Source organism: Hippoglossus hippoglossus, chromosome 22 (genome assembly GCF_009819705.1).
Source record: "Hippoglossus hippoglossus isolate fHipHip1 chromosome 22, fHipHip1.pri, whole genome shotgun sequence".
NCBI lineage: Eukaryota > Metazoa > Chordata > Actinopteri > Pleuronectiformes > Pleuronectidae > Hippoglossus > Hippoglossus hippoglossus.
The window spans coordinates 4,978,019-4,989,118 of NC_047172.1; positions in this window are offsets into that span (position 1 = coordinate 4,978,019).

Genomic DNA, 11,100 nt, shown 5'->3' on the forward strand with positions numbered 1-11,100 from the left:
CTGTGTGTGTGCCAAGTTAGAGAAAGTTACTAGATTGGATGCAACGAAAGACTGTGAAGAGCATAATAGACTAACATTACTTTCTCAATAACTTGTACCCAAAATATCACAACACCACAAATCAAACTTATAAACCTCACACAGAATTGAATAAACAGTCTTGCTTAGCCTAGTATAATTATTAAGCCCAGTTGTGTTACCCGTCCGTGGAAAGGGGAAAAAGGAAGTTGCTGTGCAGTTCGAAGTTTTGTGTCGTCTTGCTGGTTTCTGTTGAGCTGTGTAGCTCAGTTGCTGGTTGAAGTTTTCAAGCAGGACATCGAGTCGCTGCTAGGACGTTGGTAGAGCTTGGAGGGCGAGGAGGTTTCCTTGGTGAGATGAGCTGGAAGCTGCACCTTTGTGCTCCTCTCGAAGAGTTGGATGGGAGGAGAAGATGTGAGCTGGAGAAGAGGCTCGACAGCCTTCCCTCCTGTGGAAGGATTGTGGGAAGAGGCAGGAAGAGGCTCGACAGCCTTCTCTCCGTTGAGGGAGTGTAGAAAGAGGAAAAAGAGCTTGAATAAACAGTCTTTATATTGGCCCGGTGATCTCACAGGTCATGGGGTCCAGAGTGACCAATGGGAGTTGAAACCTGTGTCCCTGGGGGGGGTTTCACACCTCTGATGCTCCCTGGGAGACTGAGTTCCTTGCTCTGGTTTTTGATGGCCCCTGGGAGACTGAGTCCTGGGGGGACATGCGGCTTCAGGCTTTGATGGCACATGTAGGCCGAAGTGTGGTTTCACAAGAAACCCTGGCCCAACACTTGTTACCACTACGCATTGTCACGAATGACATGTGACATTTACATGTGTTTTTCTTTGACCTCACTGACCTCTCTGGTAAACAATCTGACAGCCAGGGAAGTCCATTTTGGATTTTTTTTGTCTTGTGGACCTCACCCCTGATATTTCAAAAGCCTTCTATGTATTTTTATGTAAAATCATTATCATCAAATAACTTGTTTTCCCACAGGGCTGCAAATAATCAACATTTCTTATTGACATCTTTACTCTACTGATCAGTCGATTGACTGTTTTGTCAATTAGCTCAGAGCCCAGGATGACATCTATATATATATATATGGCTTTGTTTTGTCCAAACAAAAGATTACATTTAAAGTATTATATTTATATAAAGCAAAAAACCCCCCAAAAAAACCTGTAACCAAAGAATAATCTGCATTTTTGCTTCATAAATTATAAATGTTCTGTCAACAGACTCAATGATTGATTGATTAATCTTCTTAGCATTGCACAGGTGACTGATATATAAATGACAGTGCTATTTCTTTGTGAAATGTTTTGGTAGATTTATACAGAACAGACTGAGATGGACGAGAAAACTCGGTCTTAACTTATTCAAACTCAAGCAGCTGCTGCTCAGTTTGCATTTACAGTGTTTGTGTTGTTTGATATTTGAAAAGTTTCTTCTCTCACCTGCTGTGGAAGCCAAGATTTGAAACAAGGACACTGACACTTTGTGAGATAGAGCAGCGACTCTCTGAAGAGATTTTTCCTTTGGTGTCCAGATCTTCTCCGTTCCTACGGCCAAATACCTCAGTCATCCCTGGGACGCCCATGGCAACGTGAGCTCCGCGGCTCAGTGTTTTCAGTCAGTGAGGCTGTTGATGGGATGAAATTAAATGAAATAATCCCATTTAACGGGACGCCTGCCCCTCACATCCACAGAGGGCAACGTGAGGCCACTCTGCGTGATTACATTTGCATATTTTTCTAAAGCAGTTCGAGTCTGGGAAGAACATTAACGTTGACGTCTTTGTCTAATGAAGATAATCAAGTCGGACATGTGTCCCACTGATAAACACGTTAAAGTAGAAATATGAATAATCTCACTGAGATCAGTAAAAAAAAAAAAAAAAAAGTTGAAGGGAAATCAAAAGATAATAAGGATTTATTATTGATAACTTTTTACTATAATGATGTGAATAAAACAGAAGCGTGCTCTTAATTTCTCCGTCTTTAAAACTATCAAACGTGTTCCTCCTCTTTCTGTGCTGATGAGGTTTCTGCTCATTATTCTCTCAAAGCTCTGCAGCAGCTTTGAATATTTGCCTGAATTAAACTAAATCTAATGTTGATTCGACTGAAGTGTTTGCGACAGGACCGTCAGTTATTTTGGGGCTTGCGTGTTTGCTGACGCCTCCGTCGTGATGACATTGTTCTCTGTGTAAATCTCCTGTTTGGGGCCACGCTGCCGCTTCCTGTTTGCTGCCTTTCAGGAGACAAGTGGCCAATTCTGCTAAATCTCTATCTCATCTGATTTGTGTTTTTGTGTCGGTGCCAGTTCTCTGCAGCTGCCAGGACAAACTCTGAGAGAAAACCTTCACACATTTCTGTTTCACTCTCCCTCCACGATCAACATCCCAGAGAGCTCCTATAAGTCTGCAGGTTTTGCCGACCTCCTGTGCAGTGACATAAGAGAAGAGGTAGAACGAGGACCGATGATGAAGTGGTTTGTTAAAATGCACATAGACGTCTAATATAAGGAAAATTTGCCAACTGACATCAGCTCATATGAAAGTCCCAACATACAGTATCTAGACGGCCTCTCCCCTCTTAGCTGCTGCTGCTAACATATAACTCACTGTACACAAATGAAGCCAAAATATCCAGGGTATGGGTGCTGCCATCTTGGGTTGTTGACGTCAGACTGTGTCGTGAAGTAGGGAACAGTGAGTGAGTGGGAGAATTCGGACAAAGCCAGAATCTGCGCTGTAGTGATTGTGAAGTGGAGCCTTGGAAGTGACTTCCTGCCGATACTCATACTCACGCTAACTGGGTAAATCTGCATTTGATAACCACCACCAAGAAAATTTTATCCTGTTCGTTTGTTTGTTTGTTTGTGAGCAAGATTACACAAACACAACTAAACAGATTTCTACAAAACTTGGTGGAACAATGTAGTTTGGATCAAGAAAAAACCCATTGCATTTTGGTGCAGATCCACAAATTTTGTTTCACTTTCTTGAACATTGTGAGATTGTGAAATTTTTCAACATTTTCACAGTTTTCCAAGGAATCAATTTCTGTATCTTAGTTTTTAAAAAATCAGGCACCTTTAGGGAACTGATCTCTATGAGTGTTCACATGCGACTGTTGGGTCTTGGTGGAGGTATGTGCCATCCTGGTTATATATTTTATCACGTCCTTTTCATTTGATTACAATCTACAGCTTTGGGGTTCTCCTCATTTATCCAGCAAAGTCAATGGCAACACTTGATTGTTGGTTTTCTCGGTTCCTGTGCTGTTGCGGGTGGAGCTCACCTCCTCCAGCCTCTTATTGCTCCCCAGGGGGCCTCTGCTGCTGCTGCGGCTGCTGAGATGGGGGGATGGCATCAATGAACGACCCAGTGGATCAATGGTCACCAAGCCGACCTCATCCAGTGCCAGTGGGAGGTCAACTCTCAACGGCAGAGAGGACAGATTTACAGGGAGACCCGGGGAGCGAGGATATGAAACGGAGAGATTTAAGGAAAAAGGATCGAAGGAGAGACTGAACAAAGAAAATACACAGAAGCCTGAACAATGACAAATAAAACCAAAACAGAATTCAAGACATGATTCACAAGCTTTCACGAAAAGCTGAAAAATTTAATTTCTCAGAGAATAAGATATGAAATCAATCCAATGTCTACACTTCAAAAACCTGGCAGCAAAAGTTGCCAACACAATAAAAAAACCTTTAGTTATTCTACAGAGATTGTTAGTAGAGCTACAAATATAAATACATACTTTCATATATACGATGTGTATTTTTATTGTTTTTACATAAAATTCACTATTCACCATTAAGCAATTGCAGAATCCGATCTGGGATTCGAACCAGGAACCTTCTTGCTGTGAGAAGACCGCATCAACAAATATCAGCTCTCTATAATGAAGACCGCAGGTTAAAAGCAAATACATGGGTAGTACTGCGAAGTACGTGAGCTTTACATTACATTATATGTTCAATAATTGCATCTTCACAGTAAACCTGCCTCCTCCGTCCCCGGTGAGATTTGAAACCACATTATGTTTTATGAGTTATAATCACGGAGGTTTTACAGGAGGGTGGAGGCAGAGGGAGCTTTATTCCCCTGCCTGCTGTTACGGCCGCTTCATATTTGATAAAGGTGAAGCTTTAAATCTCTGGCTGTGGAAAGACAGCTGCAGCCCCCCCGATGGACTTCCCCATCAAACATTCATTGCGACAGGATTTATATTTTCCTCATTTTTATTATTTTTTTAAACATGGCCTCTACGACACCTCCTCTGCCGGCATCTCTCTCCTCGTCGCCGGGGCCGTAACATCATACAGAGGTTATTGTATCCCGCTCCACTTAGCTGCACCTGTTCTGATTTCCCTATATTGGAGCTAAACAAAGGAGTCCTCAGGCTGTATAGTAACAAAGGTCGACGGTAACAGGAGCTGATGCCATTAGCAGGGAGGGTGGGTGGGGGGCTGGGACTGGATGTATAGATTGAGGCTTTTTGAAACACATTGCCTCTGTGGGGTTGAAGGTGGAGGACAGAATTAAAGGAGAAGGGTGGAAATGGTGCAGGAATCGAGTTGTTACACTTCCCGACTCCATGACTCCAAAAGGAGAAGAGGAAAAGTGGAGGTGGTTGATAAAAAAGACTCAAATTGAACCCGACTGAACTGTATTGTCCAAATAAAACTGCTTTCAGACCTGCACTGAACTCCTGAAATCTTCCAGAGGAGCGATATTTGAGAACGTGTTGATGTCGTTGCTGACACACGACGGATGCAAAACTGGATGAATACAAATATCTCAGGATGAAAAACAGGTGCCGAACACCCAACACCCAACGAATGTTCCTGAATGTTCGGCAAACTCCAGAGTTCACGAGTTCATGTCTGAAAACCACTTTAATAATCCCCGAAGATTTCTTTGTGGCTCAATTATATGTCATGTGATCAATGTGCTTTGTCTCACAGCGGCTCAGAAACACTTGCATTCGACTAATTGCACGTTTTAAAGAGACAATCAGTATTTTCACATCCGAGCACAATTCCTCCGGTGGCTCCGGGTCTGGAGCACAGTGCACGAGTCCCCGTGCACTGTGCAACAGCAGAACCGGGTTTAGCAGCGATTTCACCACCTGCTTAGAAAAAGAAAACCATTAGGCTAATAATTGCAGCGCTGATTCCCGGCAGACATTAAAAACGATGCTAACACGTGGAGGCCTTTCCCTGCTCACGTCTCTTCAGGCAGCACACACACACACACACACACACACACACACACACACACACACACACACACACACACACACACACACACACACACACACACAGGAAAATGACGAGTGCACTTTCTTTCGCGTTGCTCTCCATTAGAGCAGCAGCGGCGAATGTAGTCGACTGTTTGCTTTGTAGAAACGCTCGCTCACTCACTCTGACCTCGCTCCCTCCTATGGGAAGCTAAAGGGGGCGAGAAAGAACCATCCAGCTCACAATGCTGCACTTAAATGTGTTTCAGCCTCGGTTTCAGCTGCTTTGGTCCTTTTGTGTTTTCACTGACAAACATGGCGCCGAGAGGCAGAGCGCCAATCCAGACCAGCGGCTAAGAAACACATCATTACAGAATTCCTCCTGTGCAGAGCTGCAGTTTAAACACAGCGTTCAAAACGGTGCACAAACACGCAGAGACACAATTCTTCTTATTTCAAGAATAAGTATTGTGGTTTTAATTCTTATTCAAATTTTTTGATGTTGTTGGGATTTTGGAAGTGATAAACTAAAATAAACTGATTCTGATTTTACACTGGTACGGGAATTTTATTTAGCTTTTTTGTGAGATGAGGCATTTATTGACATTTTCACGAATATTAATATTTTGGCAGTCGAGACACTGACGCTGCCCTTTTTCTGTGCAACGTTATAATGTGCATTGAACGTGCGGGTGTTGGTGCATAAATAACTATGAGTGTTTTTGTGTACTTCTTGTTTTTTTTACATCTTAGGAAGCAACGTGCAACAGTGATTTTTGTCTTGTGCCATTTTAGTTTTTCTTTTATTTAATTAGCAGTGAACTGGTCTTGAGATCTAAAGCTCTCCCGTCCAGACTGAAGGGAAAGACAGAATAACCTTCTGTATAAACTGAACATTTTCACTGAGCTGGGTGAAGTTTGCCAAGTTTTCTAAACTAACACACACAACAATCTGTAAACTGTTTCTACATTCTCATTACACTGAGGTCAGATGGGTGGCCGAATGCAAAACTCCCACGAGGCCACTGTTACTTTGCATTTTTTCCCCCATATGCCATGATTTCATATTTATATTGACTCTCCTTCCCTTCCTATATGTCTTGATATGGAAACAAAAGTGCACTACTTTAGTGCACTAAAATAACCACAGAGAAGCATCATCCTTGTGTTGACTAGCTGTCTTTAAGTCTGGAACGTATTTCATTAACGAACAACGTCATCGGCAGTTTCAGCCCGAAGGCTTAATTTGCAAATATTACAGCATGAAAATGTATTTTTCAGGTCAGTGTGAAGGGCACAGATGGAACTGAATCCATAAACATGAGATCGTTGGAGGGAGCTGAAGATGCTGAGTCGCACTGAGTTGTCAGGGAGTCGGGGAAGTGGCGTCGGGGGCGTTCGTCACCCAAGGTGCCCGTTCTGCTGCCGTAAGAGCAGATGGTTATAAAGTGAGAGGTGATGCATGGGGAGAGGTTACCGGAGGTGAACGTGCACAAGTGATCTTCAGGAAACACAATCAGAAGTTTGATTCAGGAGTTTGTGGAGGTGATGTGAAGTTCGTCAGCCGTCAGAATGTCAATCTGAAGCGTTCACGCAGGTCCAGGGCCGAGGGCGGGTGGGTCATGTGAGCACAAGGTGGAGAGTGATGGTGCGTGGGTTGTTGTGGATGATGAGCATGTGGTTCAACTTCCACCCAGAGGACACTGGACATTATCTCCACTCACAGAACTGCAATTACATCTGTGTTCTTATTTTATTTTTGTATTTTAGCATCTTAACTCTAACAATGTTACTGCCAAAGAGCGATGGCAACGGTAATTTCACCAAATGCCCCACAATGTCATATTTATTTATGAAAAAACTCTGGTAGTCATGGTAACTATGATGTGAGGAAGATGGGATGGATGAATCGGTCAATAAATCATGGGAGACTTCTGTTCATTTTCCCATTTGCTTTTAACCACAACCATCTTTGTTCCTGGGCCTAAACCATATGTTTTTATATTGTTACTATGACGACAAAGCTCCTCTAACCATGACAGAGTATTTATTCAAACCCAAATCAGGATCTGTACATGAAACTAAGTCTTTTTCAACTTTAATTAGAGAGTTTTCACATCTTATAATTCATTTATTTTCAAGCAGTGATTTGTAATGGTTTGGGAAGGCACCAGCAAATGATATCACATCACATCATAATACACTAAATAATAATTTAAATAAATAATAATGTGTTGCTATGGACAAATTACATATTTCGTCGTTTAATATGGACTTGTTCTTCATTATTAACTTTATCAACAACACTGTTGCTATTCACAAACGGGGTCTATCGATAGAACAGTGAATGTAACTCGAGGTTTTGCAGAATGACATGATAAATATTGATGTTTTTTCTCTGACAATAGGTACATGTAAGTTTGTCCACACAGTTTTGGTCTGGTTTTGGTTTTCATGGTTACGATGAGTCCACTTAGTTCCAATAAAGAAACTGGTTAAAACTCTTTTTTGTGTCCTTATTTCAAAGCCTCTGTGCACAAAGTGAAACTCCTTTGAGAGGAGCTGTGATCCAGGACTAACGTGTTTGATGCTCTTGGAGAATAATCAGAGCAAACTGCAGCCAGGTTTATAAATCTGGTGAGAAAACATCATGACTCTGACTCTGGGTGTAATGTCTGGGTGTCTGTATACTTTTGGCCACGTAGGGATAAGCCTAGACTGGGTGGCTTTGATAAATTGCAGCCTAAAAATCTTTTGACCTACTAACATCCATTTTTACCAACATGCGGATTCTAATCTACTAAAAACAGAATAAAACATTGTAAATTCTTCTTCTTCTTCGTCTTTAGCTCTAAAAAACAGAAAACTTAAAGATTTGCAGTGTAATTTTAGGCTCAGTGTAAACATCCATTCTCCAAATTACAGTAACTTCATCCTACAAAACCACAACTTTTTTTAAGCCAGACACATCGGCCACTTCTATTCACGTCCTGACAGTGTCACAGCCGTGTCCCGTGGAGACTCCGACCCGAGCCGAGGAGGTAAATCTGCTGCAGTCTGTGTGTTTCTTTACACAGGTGGCTCGGTGCCTGTGGGGCTGCACAGAGAGAGTCTGTGGTGAAAAGAGTCCAGAGACTCACAAAGGAGACTTTATCTCTTATCGATGGAGGAGAGACTCAGTTACATCAACTCTGGGATTGAACTCTGAGCTGAAAAAAGTTTTAACCAACTGTTGGTCCTGTTTTTCTCTGGTCTGTTAGAGATCCAGATATTAGAAGGGTTGCATTTAAGACTTATGTGACGTCTGCAGATTTAAAGCTATGACATATTGTTGCTATTATTTTTAGGTGCGATTCTTTCTTACGTTTCTTGTTGAAATGTGATTTTAAGGCGGGACACGATACAGGTAAAGATCCTTCAGAAGTGTAAACCAATGGGAGAGGAGGTTTTATTCCAAGTCAAAGGCAGGTCTGTTTGCTGGGATACAACCAGTAAACAAATCTGTCGTAGGCAAATGACAGAAACCCTGCTGCTGGAGTTTGCATCAAATCCAGTTCTCAACATTCATGATCGCCCCCTGCTGGCTGGCTGCAGTCCGAAATCCTGCCTCCTCCCTGTTAGTGGACGGGACAGGAACCAAACTAAAGAGTGAAAGACGTCAAATAAATGTTTCTCAAAGATGGTTCCTGTCATTTTAGGGTGTTCTTATCTCACTGAGGTTTGTTCACATCCTTATTTTCACAGTGAGTTTGGTTTTAATTACTTATTTGACGCTTTAAAAACTGTGAAATGTCATGATTGACAGCTGAGACTGACACTTGATTACTCAGATGCATGTATCGGTGGGACCTTGCTACTGTGCAAACTACAGTGTTTGCATCCAGGATAGTTTTCTTGATTTCTGCATAGTGAGAGGAAGTGGAGACACGTTATCAATCTTTGTATATCTTCTTTATACAGTCTATGGGATGATAATTGTTTTATATACCAATCAACGGCATATCTAAGATCATATTCTACCGTATTAGAAGTGTTGGCAGTGTCTTCATCAATTATATCAGAATCTTTTGATATAAGCTCATGATTAATTAGGAAGCTGGACGCCTCTTTGCCGGGGAATTAAAGTCTCAATTGTGAGATTTTCTATAAAAGTCTGTGCACAAAAAAACGAACGTGCAGTTTTTCTTCCACAAAGCCGACGGCTGAAGAAGTGGGCGGACAAGTTTCAGCTCCAGTGTCTTTGTTTGCCTAATGATGCATCTTCATAAATCGACAGATTACTTGATGTTGCAATGTCTTCTGCGTCTTAACAGCAATATACTGCTCCATACATCGAGAGGCACCTTGTGACGACAGAAATCTTTTGCGTCACATCCGAAAGAGGTGTCTGTACTAAAGGACGTCTATTTTTATATAGGTTTTACTCACGTACTTAGCTACGGGCTAGATGCTTGTTACATAATTATATATTTTTAAAGCTTCTGATGAGTGTGTGTGTGTGGGTGTCTGTCCGGGAATGAAATGTCATTGTGCGCTTCCCACCTCTCGCTCTTCAGGCTGTTTCCTCGCATTTTGCTCGTCCTGTCCTCCCACGGCTTCCGACGATCCAGCCTCGCTCTCAGACTCCGGCAAAGGTTTGTGTGAGCATCATCTCTCACTGAGTCATGAATGATTTTTTTACGTACATGGGCACCGGGCCTTCTTAGATATAAAGGAAATCCACCTTATGTAAGAGTCTTTATTTTAGCCACACAGGTCTGCAGGGAGCACAACCAGCGTGAGCTGCTGCTTCTGTAAGAGCGTATTGATTTGAAGATAGTTTTGCTAATGCTAGAATATGAACATTTATGCATAGTTAAAGTAGCAATACCAGAAAGTCAAAATATTTCATATTAAATTCAAGTCTCACGACCAAAATGTGAGAGAACGATTAAATAAACATACATTTTCTTAATATTTATACTCCACTAACATGGAGGGGGAAAGGTGTATCTATACTGCAGCCACCCACCAGGGGGCGATCATGATGATTTGGCTTTGGTTAACAAGCCATGTCGTCAATCATCATACTCAGTCTATAGTGAGTCTCAATTCGGGGCCGCATCCTTTAGAGGCTGCATTTCAAGACCAAAGTCCAAGTGCGTCGTTTACAAAGAGGTACTGGCGACAGCAAGCTCGGTGAAAACATCCGAAGTTAGTTTAATGTTAGTTCCCAACACAACAGCTAAACGGTTCATCTTAAAAAAAAAAACTTTCAAGAACTTTTTCGTCCGTAGCTCTGTTGATAGGTGACGGCTGTAAGGGCGGAACAGGATAAAGATGCAACGAGAAGACCAGGCCGTCTCATTTCAGTTCGGCCGACGAAAAGGATGCAACTGACGAAGGATGCAGCTGACATCGGGAGGTGTAGACTGGGTCCTCCGAAGGATGCAGCCCCTGAATCGAGTCACAGCTGAAACAGATACTGTGATCGTTGTTGTCAGAACATTCTCCTGCTCGTGTGGCTGAAAAAAGGGTGACTGGTTCCATAAAGTTCATCTGATGTGGATGCAAACACACTCAAAATAAAACTAAGAGTCTGCACTTGTCTCTCTTTAAAGTTATTGTGCATCAGTAAAGAAAAAAGTGTCGGAGTCATCCTACATTTGACTGTGATGCTCTGACAGGCTCTTCAGCACAGGGAGGTTTTACAAACACATTGTGGGTGTTGAGCATCTGAACTCATGTATTCTCACAAATGTCAACGCCACCTTCTCTAATATTGAAACTTGGACTGGAACCAGAACGTGTTGTTGTTCTCTCATGTTTCGCGCAGTCAAATCTACACGTT